This window comes from Macaca fascicularis, chromosome 2, assembly GCF_037993035.2.
Source record: "Macaca fascicularis isolate 582-1 chromosome 2, T2T-MFA8v1.1".
Taxonomy (NCBI): Eukaryota; Metazoa; Chordata; class Mammalia; order Primates; family Cercopithecidae; genus Macaca; species Macaca fascicularis.
Window position 1 is genome coordinate 58,814,243 of NC_088376.1, and position 12,467 is coordinate 58,826,709.

The 12,467-nt window shown below is 43.7% G+C and overlaps 1 long non-coding RNA gene across 2 annotated transcripts; it reads left to right on the forward strand.

Annotated features, from left to right (window-relative positions):
• Positions 1 to 13: 13 nt before the first annotated feature.
• On the forward strand, positions 14 to 12,017 carry LOC123571870 (uncharacterized). 2 transcript variants are annotated; one of them, XR_010585000.1, is made up of 4 exons: positions 14 to 245; positions 2,039 to 2,160; positions 7,137 to 7,217; positions 10,927 to 12,017. It is a non-coding gene; the product is annotated as an uncharacterized lncRNA (long non-coding RNA). The 2 variants fall into 2 exon arrangements; XR_012430814.1 differs by lacking the exon at positions 2,039 to 2,160.
• Positions 12,018 to 12,467: the final 450 nt, after the last annotated feature.

The following is a 12,467-nucleotide window of genomic DNA, read 5'->3' on the forward strand; positions in this document are numbered from 1 at the left end:
GTGGTTGAGTGATGTAATCGCGCGGGGTCTGAGGTCTCCGTGAGTGTAGGTTTCGTCGTTGTGCTGATGACAAGCAGTGCCCGAACTCTAGGCTGGGAATTGTGCCAGGCTGCTGCTTTCGTGGCTGACCGGAAAGGGGCAGAAGGATTGAAGTTTACGAAGTTTTTGAATCAGGAGGCAAGGTCGCCTTGTGCCCCCAAAAGGGTGGAAAAAGGCCTGGCTAACTGGCGAATCGCGTCCTTACGGTGCATGCATATTTATAATACGAATTAAGCTGCTCAAGGGGTGCTAGGTTTGTCTGCAGTCCATTTATCCCTCCTGGTGGAAGACGCGTAGGGAAACTTGTAACCAACTCTAATTACATTGGTGATTGGATGACTCGTTACATCCTCTATATTTATGTTGCAATAAAACGTCTTGTGGCTGGGCGCGGTGGCTCACGCCTGTAATCCCAGGACTTTGGGAGGCTGAGGCGGGCGGATCACCTGAGATCGGGAGTTCGAGATCAGCCTGACCAACATGGAGAAACCCCTTCTCTACTAAGAGACGCACAGGAATTTGAGAATCTGATTAATTTTTTTTTCTGCTCTCTCACCTCTGGCAGAAAGATTATTTATTTATTTATTTATTTTTTGAGACGGAGTCTCACACTGTCGCCCGGGCTGGTGTGCGGTAGGGCGATCTTGGCTCGCTGCAGCCTCCACCTCCTGGGTTCAAGCGATTCTCCTGCCTCAGCTTCCCGAGTAGCTGGGGCTACAGGCGCATGCCACCACGCCAACTGATTTTTTGTATTTTTAGTAGAGATGGGGTTTCCCCGTGTTGGCCAGGATGGTCTCAATCTCTTGATCTTGTGATCCACCCGCCTTGGCCTCCCAAAGTGCGGGGATTACAAGCGTGATGGCAGGCCAGGCGCGGTGGCTCACGCCTGTAATCCCAGCACTTTGGGAGGCCCAGGCGGGCAGATCACTTGAGGTCAGGGGTTCGAGACCAGCCTGGCCAATATGGTGAAACCCCGTCTCTACTAAAAATACAAAAATCAGCCGGGCGTGGTGGCTCACGCCTGTAGTCCCAGATACTAGGGAGGCTGGGGCTGGAGAATCGCTTGAACCCGGGAGGTGGAGGTTGCAGTGAGCTGAGATCCCGCGGTTGCACTCCAGTCTGGGCGTCAAAGAAAAGAACAGTGTCATTTAAGTCCAGTCAGGATTCAGCCCAAACAACCATGAGTGGGATTTAGATTGTGCTGGATTAAAACCCTGGCTCTAACAGTAGTTGTACCTTGGACAAATGACTTAACCTAAGCCTCCATTTTGATGAAAATAAAATAGAGTTCATAACATCTATTTCAGAGAATTGTGGGAGTTAAAGCAAGCAGCCAATAAAGCCACGCACAATCAGTAGGTGTTGGAAAAAGGAAATATTTGATGAGTTTGTATGTCTCGTGTTTGATTTGTTTCCCTTCTTTAATCTGAAATAATTATAGATTCACAGGAAATTGCAAATATAGCAGAGTCCCATGTACCCTTCACCCACCTTCCTCTGATCATAGCCTCAATACAGTACAATATTAAAACCAGGAAACTGACATCTGTAAAATATTGTTAACCAGACCACAGGCTTTATTCCAATTTCACCAGTTTTTACATGCACTAGCTTGTGTGTGTGTGTGTATGTGTGTGTGTCCCCTGTGTCACCCTTTTATAGTGCTATCCCTTATAGTACTTACTACACATCGTTAGTTGCACCAGTCCACTGTCCTCCTCCCTGTTCTTTGGCAATCACTAATTTGTTCTCCACAGCTATACTTACATCATTTCAAGAATATTATAAAAATTGAATCATATAGTATGCAACTTTGGGGATCAAAATTGAATCATATATCATGCAACTTTTTTTTTCATCCACCAAAATGTCCTTGAGATCCATTTAAGATGGTAATATATCAGTATCAATGTTTGTCCGTCTTTTTTTTTAAATCACAGAGTAGTAGTACATTGTATTGATATCAAATGGTTTTTTTTTTTTCTCTCTCTCTTTTGAGATGGAGATTCGCTCTGTCACCCAGGCTGGAGTGCAATGGTGTGATCTCGGTTCACTGCAACCTCTGCCTTCCGGGTTCAAGCAATTCTCCTGCCTCAGCCTCCCGAGTAGCTGGGACTACAGGTGTGTGCTACGGTGTCCGGCCACATCAGATTTTAAATAAGGAATCTTCTTGCAAATAATTGATTTCTCCCTACATATAAGAGTGATTCCCCCTTTAGTGGTTAAATGATCTTCCTATCAAATGTTAAATCTTTACATCTATGCAGGCAAGATTTACAAACAATAGGAAAAATTACTGGAGCCAAGTATCAGGAAAAGTGTTTTTCATGTTACCCCAATTCAATATGCATGCATTATTAAAGTGGTAGGTGGGCCAGGGGCAGTGGCTCATGCCTGTAATCTCAACACTTTTGGAGGCCAAGGCAGGTGGATCACTTGAGGTTAGGAGTTTGAGACCAGTGTGGCCAAGATGGTGAAACCCTGTCTCTACTAAAAACACAAAAATTAACTGGATGTGGTGGTGCATGCCTGTAATCCCATCTACTTGAGAGGCTGAGGTAGGAGAATCGCTTGAACTTCGGAGGTGGTGGTTGCAGTGAGCCAAGATTGCGCCACTGCACTCCAGTCTTGGCAAGACAGTAAGACTGTCTCAAAAAATAATAATAATAATAATAAAATAATAAGGCTGGGTGAGGTGGCTTACGCCTGTAATCTCAGGACTTTGGGAGACTGACAGGGGCGGATCACCTGAGGCCAGGAGTTCGAGACCAGCCTGACCAACGTGGAGAAACCCCGTCTCTACTAAAACTACAAAATTAGCCGGGCGTGGTGGTACATGCTTTTAATCCCAGCTACTCAGGAGGCTGAGGCAGGAGAATCGCTTGAACCTGGGAGGTGGAGGTTGCGGAGGGCCGAGATCATGCCATAGCACTCCAGCCTGGGCAACAGGAGCGAAACTCTGTCTCAAAAAATAGAAAAGAAATAAAATAAAATAACAAAATGATAGGGGAGAAAACAACCTTAGGAAATAATTAGCATTATTTGTAAGGTATAGAAAATACATTACCTATAAACAGTTTTATACATAATGTATATAATATCTATTTTTTCCAATGGATAACAATAATTAAATGCTAAAAACAAAAACCAGAACTCTTTAATTAAAAGTAAATATACCAAATTTTACACCTTTTAAGAAATGAAACATGTTATTGCTGGTATTTCAGTCCATTCAAGCTTTTAAAGGAAAAATACCACGGACTTGGTGACTTTTTTTTTTTTTTTTTTTTTTGAGACAGAGTCTCCCTCTGTCACCCAGGCTGCAGTGCAGTGGCGCAATCTTGACTCACTGCAACCTCCGCCTCCCGGGTTCAAGCAATTCTCCTGCCTCAGCCTTCCAAGTAGCTGGGATAACAGGCACGAGCAACCACGCCTGGCTAATTTTTGTATTTTTAGTAGAGACAGGGTTTCACCATGTTGGTCAGGCTGGTCTCAAACTCCTGAACTCATGATCCACCCGCCTTGGCCTCTCAAAGTGCTGGGATTACAGGTGTGAGCCACTGCACCCGGCCTTGGTGGCTTTTAAATAACAAATTTATTTCTCACACTTCTGGAGGTTAAGTCCAAAATCAAGGTTCTAGGAAATTCAGTGCTGGTGTGGTCTTCCTTCCTGGTTCCTAGATGGCCATCTTTTTTGCCGCCTTCTCATTGTGTCCTCACATGGCAGAAGGGGTGAGGGAGCTCTCCAGGGTCTCTTTTACAAGGGCACTAATCTCCTTCATAAAGGCTCTACCCTATGACTTAATTTCCCAAAGGCCCTACCTCCAGATGCTGTCACATGGGGGATTAGGTTTTAACACATGAATTTTGGGGGACAGAAACATTCAATCTATTACATTCTGCTCCTGGACCCCCACCCCCCAACTCATGTCCTTCTTACATACAAAACACTTTCATTCCATCCCAATAGTCCAAAAAGTCTTAATTTGTTTCAGCATCAACTTCAAAGTCTAAATCCAAAGTCTCATCTAAATCACATCCAAATCAGATCTGGGTGAGACTCAAGGTACAATCCATCCTGAGGCAGATTCCTCTCCAGCTGTGAACCCATAAAACCAAACACGCTATGTGCTTCCAAAATACAGTAGTTGGACAGGCAGAGGATAGATATTCCTGTTCTGTTAGGGAGAAAGAAGAAGAAAGAAAGGGGCAACAGGTCCCAAGTAAGTCCAACTACATGAGATCTTAAGGCTTGAGAATAATCCTCTTTGACTTGATATGCTTCCTTCTAAGCCTACTGGGATGAAGGTCCCACCTTCTGGACCCACTGGTAAGAGGTCCTGCTCTTACAGCTCTACCAAGCAGGAATCTCACCGCCAGGGCTATGCTAGGCAACCCTGCTGCAAAGGCTCTCATAGCTCTCATAGACTACAGATGCACACCACCATGCTCTGCTAATTTTTTATATTTTTAGTAGAGATGGAGTTTCACCATGTTGGCCAGGCTGGTCTCGAACTTCTGACCTCAGGTGATCCGCAGTCCTCGGCCTCCCAAAGTGCTGGGATTACAGGCGTGAGCCACTGCATCTGGCCTGGGAGATGTTTTTCTTAATGTGACACTATATACACAATGTCCTGTGCCTTGCTTTTTCATTTTCCTTAAACATGTATCAGAAATCTCTTTTGATATTACAACCTACAGAACCATTTCTTTTAACAAGACTTTATACTATTCAATTATAAGGGTGTGTCATCTATTTAATCAGCCTCCTATTATTTCTAGTGTTTCATTGTAAACAGTGCTGAATATATTTGTGGGTAGTTGTCGTTGTTGTTGTTTGAGATGGACTCTTACTGTTACCCAGGCTGGAGTGCAGTGATGCAATCCCATGGCTCACTGTGGCCTCAACCTCCCTGGGCTTTTGGCTTAACAATTCTGTCTTTAAATCATTTCTCTCTTCTTGCATTTTACTATAAGCAGTCAGGAGGAACTAAGCCACATCTTCAACACTGCTTAGAAATGGCTTCAGCTGGCTGGGCGCGGTGGCTCACGCCTGTATTCCCAGCACTTTGGGAGGCCAAGGTGGGCAGATCACCTGAGGTCAGGAGTTTGAGACCAACCTGGGCAACATGGTGAAACCCTGTCTTTACTAAAAATACAAAAATTTGCCTGGGCGTGGTGGTGGATGCCTGTAATCCCAGCTACTCGGGATGCTGAGGCAGGAGAATTGCTTTAACCCGGGAGGCAGAGGTTGCAGTGAGCCGAGATCACACCATTGACTCCAGCCTGGGCAACAAGAGTGAGACTGTCTCAAAAAAAGAAAGAAAGAAAGAGAGAGAGAGAGAGAGAGAGAGAGAAGGAAGGAAGGAAGGAAGGAAGGAAGGAAGGAAGGAAGGAAGGAAGGAAGGAAGGAAGGAAGGAAGGAAGGAAAGAAGGAAGGAAGGAGGGAAAGAAAGAAAGAAAGAAGGAAAGAAAGAAAGAAAAAGAAAGAAAGAAAAAGAGAAAGAAAGAAAGAAAGAAAGAAAGAAAGAAAGAAAGAAAGAAAGAAAGAAAGAAAGAAAGAAAGACAGACAATTGTAGACGTATTTTAAAAGCACCAGCCTGGGAATGAGTGAACCATTTCAATTAATCTGAAGATAAAAATCATTCTCTAGTTCAGGGAAGTTTTATTCTATTATCTTAGCAATTATATGTAATAATTTATCTGGAGGTTTGGTTTGCTTTGATTTGATTTGATTGAGGCAGGTCCTCCCTCTGTCACCCAGTCTGGAATGCAGTGGCGTGATCACGGCTCACTGCAACCTCAACCTTCCAGGCTCAAGCAATCCCCTACCTCAGCCTCCCAAGTAGCTGGTACTACAGGCATGCGCCACTATGCCCAGCTAATTATTTTATTTCTCTGTAGAGATGGAGTCTCCATATATTGCCTCTGGTGGTCTTGAACTCCTGGACTGAGGCAATCCTCCCCCGTCGGCCTCCAAATGTGCTGGGATTACAGGTGTAAGCTACCGCATCTGGTCTCTGCAGATTTTTAAGGTTTCTTCTTTTTTCTTTTTTGAGACCAAGTCTTACTCTGTCACCCAGGCTGGAGTGCAGTAGTACAGTGACATGATCTCAGCTCGTTGCAACCTCCGCCTCCCAGGTTCAAGTGATTCTCCCACCTCAGCCTCCTGAGTAGCTGGGACTACAGATGCGCACCACCACACCCAGCTAATTTTTGTATTTTTAGTAGAGATGGGGGGCCGGGGTTGGGGGGTCTCACCATGTTGGCCAAGCTGGTCTCAAACGCCTGACCTCAGGTGATCCGCCCAACTCGGCCTCCCAAAGTGCTAGGATTACAAGCGTGAGCCACCATGACTGGTCCCCTTCCCTTGAATTTATACATGACTGACCAACAGAATACAGCTGAGATGATGCTGGGTTAATTTCCAGGCCCAAGTCTTAAGAAACTGGAAGTGTTCACTTTCTTTCTCTTGAGATACTCACTCCTGGAACTGAGTCCCATGAACTAAGGGAAAGACTATGTGGAAAGAAACTAAGACCTGCAGCTTGCAGCACTGAGTGAGCTCCCAATCAACAGCCCCAAATTGCCAGCAATGTGTGTGAACTATCTTGGAAGATAATCCTCCAGCCCCAAGTTGAGCTGCCCCTGCTAATGCTAAATGAAGAGTAGAGACAAGTATTCATTGCTAAGCCATGCCCAAATTGCTATTGTCTTCTTAGAAGACTTAGTGGTAGTATCTTTCCAACACAAACTAAAACATTTCTCTACAAACCTGGGAACCCACCCCCACCAGGCTCTCAGTGTCCCTCAGCAAATGTGGAACAAATGTCACTATCACTATAAAAACAAAACTGATACTGCATGGGACCTTCAGCCCATACTGTCATGAATAACTGTTTTTGTTTTTGTTTTTGTTTTTTGCATTTTCAACTCCCCTTACTCACTTCAGTTAATATCATTTCCCCTTTTCTTTGGAATACCGGTGTTCCCTGATAGATGTGTCTTGAGGAAGCTGGTGAAACTGCCAAATATAAAACCCTTCTGGTGGTAGCCATGATCCTTTCTTGCTTTTTTTTTTCTTACCCCTTTATAGGTATCCTGTGTTTTCCAGTTGAACGCTTGTGAAAATTCGCTTTATCCTTGAAGTTCAGAATTTTCACCAAGATGTATGATGGTATGTATTGTATAACACATATATGTTTTTCTGTTAATCTCGTTCAACATTTATTAGGTCTTTTTGAACAAAGTTTCAAATCTTTCTTGATTTTAGAGAAATTTTCCTTAATAATACCTTTGATTTTTCATTTTTTCCTCTTCATTAACTCCCCCTAAAAGTCCTAGTAAACTTATATTTTGTTTACTGGATTTACCCCTTAAGCTTTCTCTCATAATTTTCCATTTTCTTTTTGTTCTGTATTCTTAGAAACTTCCAAACTAGGTCCTTCAGAAACAAATTGAAATTGCACAGTTAAAATTTCTGCATTTCAAAATACATAAGAGTTTTATCTCAAAAAACAAACAAACAACTATAAAAAACTTTTTACATGGGGATTGGTGGTCATGGAGGTTTGAATTTAAAATGGCGGATTATCAAAGGCTATTGAAGCTTGGTGATAGGTACACCGAGGGTTCATATGAGACCATTCTGTTTATTTTGTACATATTTAAAATTCTGCATACAGGAAAATAAGAACAGAAACAACAACAAAAACCTCAAAGCAGGTTGGGCACAGTGGCTCACGCCTGTAATCCCAGCATTTTGGGAGGGTGAGGTGGGTGGATCACCTGAGTCACGAGTTCGAGACCAGCCTGGCCAACATGGTGAAACCCCATCTCTACTAAAAATACAAAATTAGCTGGGCATGGTGGTGCATGCCTGTAAACTCAGATACTTAGGGGGCTGAGACAGGAGAATTATTGAACCCAGGAGGCGGAGGTTGCAGTAAGCCGAGATCACGCCATTGCACTCCAGCCTGGGCAACAAGAGCAATACTCCATCTCAAAAAATAAACAAACAAGTTGGTTAACCACCACTATTAATGCTGCTATTCAGTCTGTTTCAGAAACAAAACAAATCCGAAAGAGAGAATTTTACTAGAAGGATATTTATGGCCTCCCAGAATCAGTGGAAGGCCAGGACACCTGGCTTAGCAAAAACACAAAAATCAAGGTGACACATACATCAGGAATTACAGCAATAAACTTCAAGAACATTTTTCAAAAAACTACTCCACTGCCATGCCTGTGATGTCTTCACTTCAAAGTTTTCTAGGCTCTATTACAAAAATTAACACCACCATCTAGTGGACCCTTCGTATACCTATGTCTGATTGTGGATTTCTTCTCTGGTTTTCCAATCATTTCACTAAGATCTGAACAGTATCTTCTGTATATTCCTCAGAATTTTAAAATTGTTTATTTTTGAGGTGGGAATCAGGTTTGTTGAGGTATAATTTATATCCAGTAAAATTGGCCCTTTTTAGTGTACAGTTCTATGAGTTTGTTTTTGTATGTGTTTTTTGTTTGTTTTGTTTTGTTTTGTTTTTGAGACAGTCTTGCTCTGTCGCCCAGGTTGGAATACAGTGGCGTGATCTTGGCTCACTGCAATCTTCGCCTCCTGGGTTCAGGCAATTCTCCTGCCTCAGCCTCTTGGGTAGCTGAGATTACAGGCGCCTGCCACCTGACCTGGCAAATTTTGTATTTTTGGTGGAGACTGGGTTTCACCATGTTAGCCAGACTGGTCTCCAACTCCTGACCTCAGGTGATCCACCCGCCTTGGCCTCCCAAAGTGCTGGGATTACAGGTGTGACCCACGGCGCCTGACCTTTTGTTTTCTTTTGAGAGAGAGTCTTACTCTGTTGCCCAGGCTGGAGTACAGTGATGTGATCTTGGCTCACTGCAACTTCCGTCTCCCAGGTTCAAGCAATTCTTATGCCCCAATCTCCTGAGTAGCTAAGACTACAGGTGCATGCCACCACACCTGGCTAATTTTTGTATTTTTAGTGGATATGGGGTTTCGCCGTGTTGGCCAGGCTGGTCTTGAACTCCTGACCTCAAGTGATCTGCCTGCCTTGGCCTCCCAAAGTGCTGGGATTACAGACGTGAGCAACCACGCCTGGCCCTATGAGGTTTTTGGGTGTTTTGTTTGTTTGTTTGTTTGTTTGTTTTTAAAATTTCCATAGATTTAAGCAAGGCATGGTGGCTCATACCTGTAATCCCAGCACTTTGGGAGGCCGAGGCGGGCAGATCACTTGAGGTCAGGAGTTCTAGACCAGCCTGGCCAACATGATGAAACCCCATCTCTACTAAAAATATAAACGTTAGCGGAGCATGGTGGCGCACACCTGTAATTCCAGTTACTCGAGAGGCTTAGGTGGGAGGATTGCTTGAACCCAGGAGGTGGAGGTTACAGTGAGCCAAGATTGCACCACTATACTCACAGCTTGGGATACAGAGCGGGACTCAGTCTCAAAAAAAAAAAGTTTTTTTCATAGGTTTTTGGGGGAATGAGTGGTGTTTGGTTACATGAATAAGGTCTTTAGTGATGATTTCTGAGATTATGGTGCACCCATCACCCGGTTCTATGAGTTTTAATAAATATTATAGAACTACCACCACAATCAAGATATGGAATAGGTCTGTTAACTCCAAAAAGTATGTACCCTTGTGCCCATCTGAAGTCAACCTCTCCACCCATTCCCCAACCTCTGGTAACCACTGATCTCTTTTCTCTTCCTATAGCTTTGCCTTTTCCAAAATATCATGTAAATGGAATCATACAAAGTGTACCTTTTGAGTGTGTCTTCTTTCAGTCAGCATAATGCATTGAGATTCATTGATATCGTTGTCCCACATCCCCACCTCCTTCATTTTTTCTCCCCACTAATATTTCATTGTATGGATGTGCCAGAGTGTGTTTATCTACTGACCAGTTGAAGAGCATTTGGATTGTTTCCCATTTTTTATGAGTAATTTTACTATAAACATTTGCATACAGGTTTTCGTGTAAACATATCTTTTCATCTCTCTTGGGCAAATACCTAGCAATAGGATTGTTAGGTCTTATTGATACCAGTGGGTTAGGGGAGGTCCCCAAATGCCAGTGGGGTCTCAACCCCAACCAGTCTCCAGGCTCTTGACACCTTCCCAAGAAGCAATTCAAGGATTAGTTGGAAGATAATGAAAGTGAAACCGTCACTGCGAGATTATAACTGAGACAGTGAAAGAGGTCTGACCTGACCAACTCCATCTTGCCTCTGACCATCAAGCCGTCCTAATTCATTCCTGGGTGTGGGACAAACTAACTTTAGGAGGAACTTAGTTTATAGTTTGAGGCAGAGATGATAACAGCCTTTTCCCAAAACAAATCCCCTTCTTGCCTGGGGACTAAACTGCCTTTGTAGTACTAACGTATTAGTCAAAAGATTATAAATTATGGTTTAGGAGTCATGCATCTGGAGGCTACAAGATTCTGACACTCCCTAAATTGCTCCTGGGGATAAAAATCACTCTGAGAGGCTGGGTGTGGTGGCTCACGCCTGTAATCCCAGCACTTTGGTAGGCCGAGGTGGGCAGATCACATGAGGTTGGGAGTTTGAGACCAGCCTGACCAACATGGAGAAACCCCATCTCTACTAAAACTACAAAATTAGCCGGGTGTGGTGGCACATGCCTGTAATCCCAGCTACTTGGGAGGCTGAGGCAGGAGAATCACTTGAACCCAAGAGGCTGAGATTGTGGTGAGCTGAGATGGTGCCACTACACTCCAGCCTGGGCAACAAGAGTGAAACTCTGTCTTAAAATAAATAAATAAATAAATAAATAAATAAAAGAAATAAAACACTATTATAAAACCTAAGACCAGTGCTTGGGATATTTTGCAGACCCTGTCCTCGATGGATCAGCCGGCACCACCCAGATAGATAAATTGGCTCATCTGATCTTGTGGCCCCCATCCAGGAAGTGACTCAGTGCAAGAAGACAGCTTCGACTCCGTATGATTTCATCTCTGACCTGACCAATCAGCACTCTCAGCTCACTGGCTTCCCCCCACCCACCATTTTTTTTTGTTGTTGTTTGTTTGTTTTTGAGACCGAGTCTCGCCCTGTCGCCCAGGCTGGAGTGCAGTGTTGTGATCTCTGCTCACAGCAATCTGCGCCTCCCGGGTTCAAGTGATTCTCTTCCCGTAGCCTCTCAAGTAGCTGGGATTATAGGTGCATGCCTTCATGCCTGGCTAATTTTTGCATTTTTAGCAGACACAGCATTTCACCATTTTGGTCAGGCTGGTCTCAAACTTCTGACCTCGTGATCTACCCTCCTCGGCCTCCTGAAGTGCTGGGATTACAGGCGTGAGCCACTGCGCCCAGCCAATTCGTTCTTAAAAACTTAATGCTTAGGGAGACTGATTTGAGTAGTAATAAAACTCTGGTCTCCCACACAGCTGGCTCTGTGTGAATTACTCTTTCTCTATGGCAATTCCCGTCTTGATAGATTGACTCTGTCTAGGCAGAGGGCAAGATGAACCCACTGGGCGGTTATAAAAGTATGGAGGTTTATTGCAAAGAGAAAATTACACATTCAAGAAAGGGGAGTGTGAACATACTCAAGAGTCACACAGCCCGATCTGAAGTTTTTATCTTTGTAGATTTCTTTAACCAAGGAATGGAATATTCATAAAGAATCCTGGAAAAATGTAGAGATTTCTCAGAACTGTGGTGCCATTTTTTAACCAAATATGGGACTGTCATGGCACTGGTGGGTGTGTGATTTAGTATGTTAATAAGTGTATAATCAGGTCCTAGGTGAAACCTAGGTCAAATCCAGTGCCATGTTATGTCCTGTCAGCCTTAGTGAGTTTGGCCCACACCCTGGTTTTTAGAGTCTTATCAGCCTCTACCTTATGCAAATATTTTAACAGTTTTTTTCCTTGTTACGTGAAACTGCTGCCTGGAATTATTAAATTTTTCTGCAACCACCTTGTATTATGCCTGTCTCATTTTCCCGTCTCAGAGATGACTACTTTTTATTTTTCCAGATTGATGAGGGAGGAAGTCAATCTTACGTATTTACTTTCTGTTGAATGGGGCATTGGCCCTGCCTATCGAGGGTATGCAAATCTCTGGCTGCTTGGTCTGAGGGTCCCAAGGGTGGAGCATCAGGAGAGTCTGAATATGAGGCAGGGATTGGCTGCAATCTCTGTATGACCATTATTTTGGCATTGAACTACAGCAACCTAGAAGACACAGACTTTACAAGGAGGTTAAACAAATAAGGACCAAAGATTAGTAGTAATAAGATAGTTATTAAAGATCCTAGGAAAGGTAGGAATTATGTCACACTTGGTAGGTATCCTTTGATGAAGTCCCAGATGGTTCGAGTAGTGGAGCTATTGAAATTATGTAGCCAGGGCCGGGCACGGTGGCTC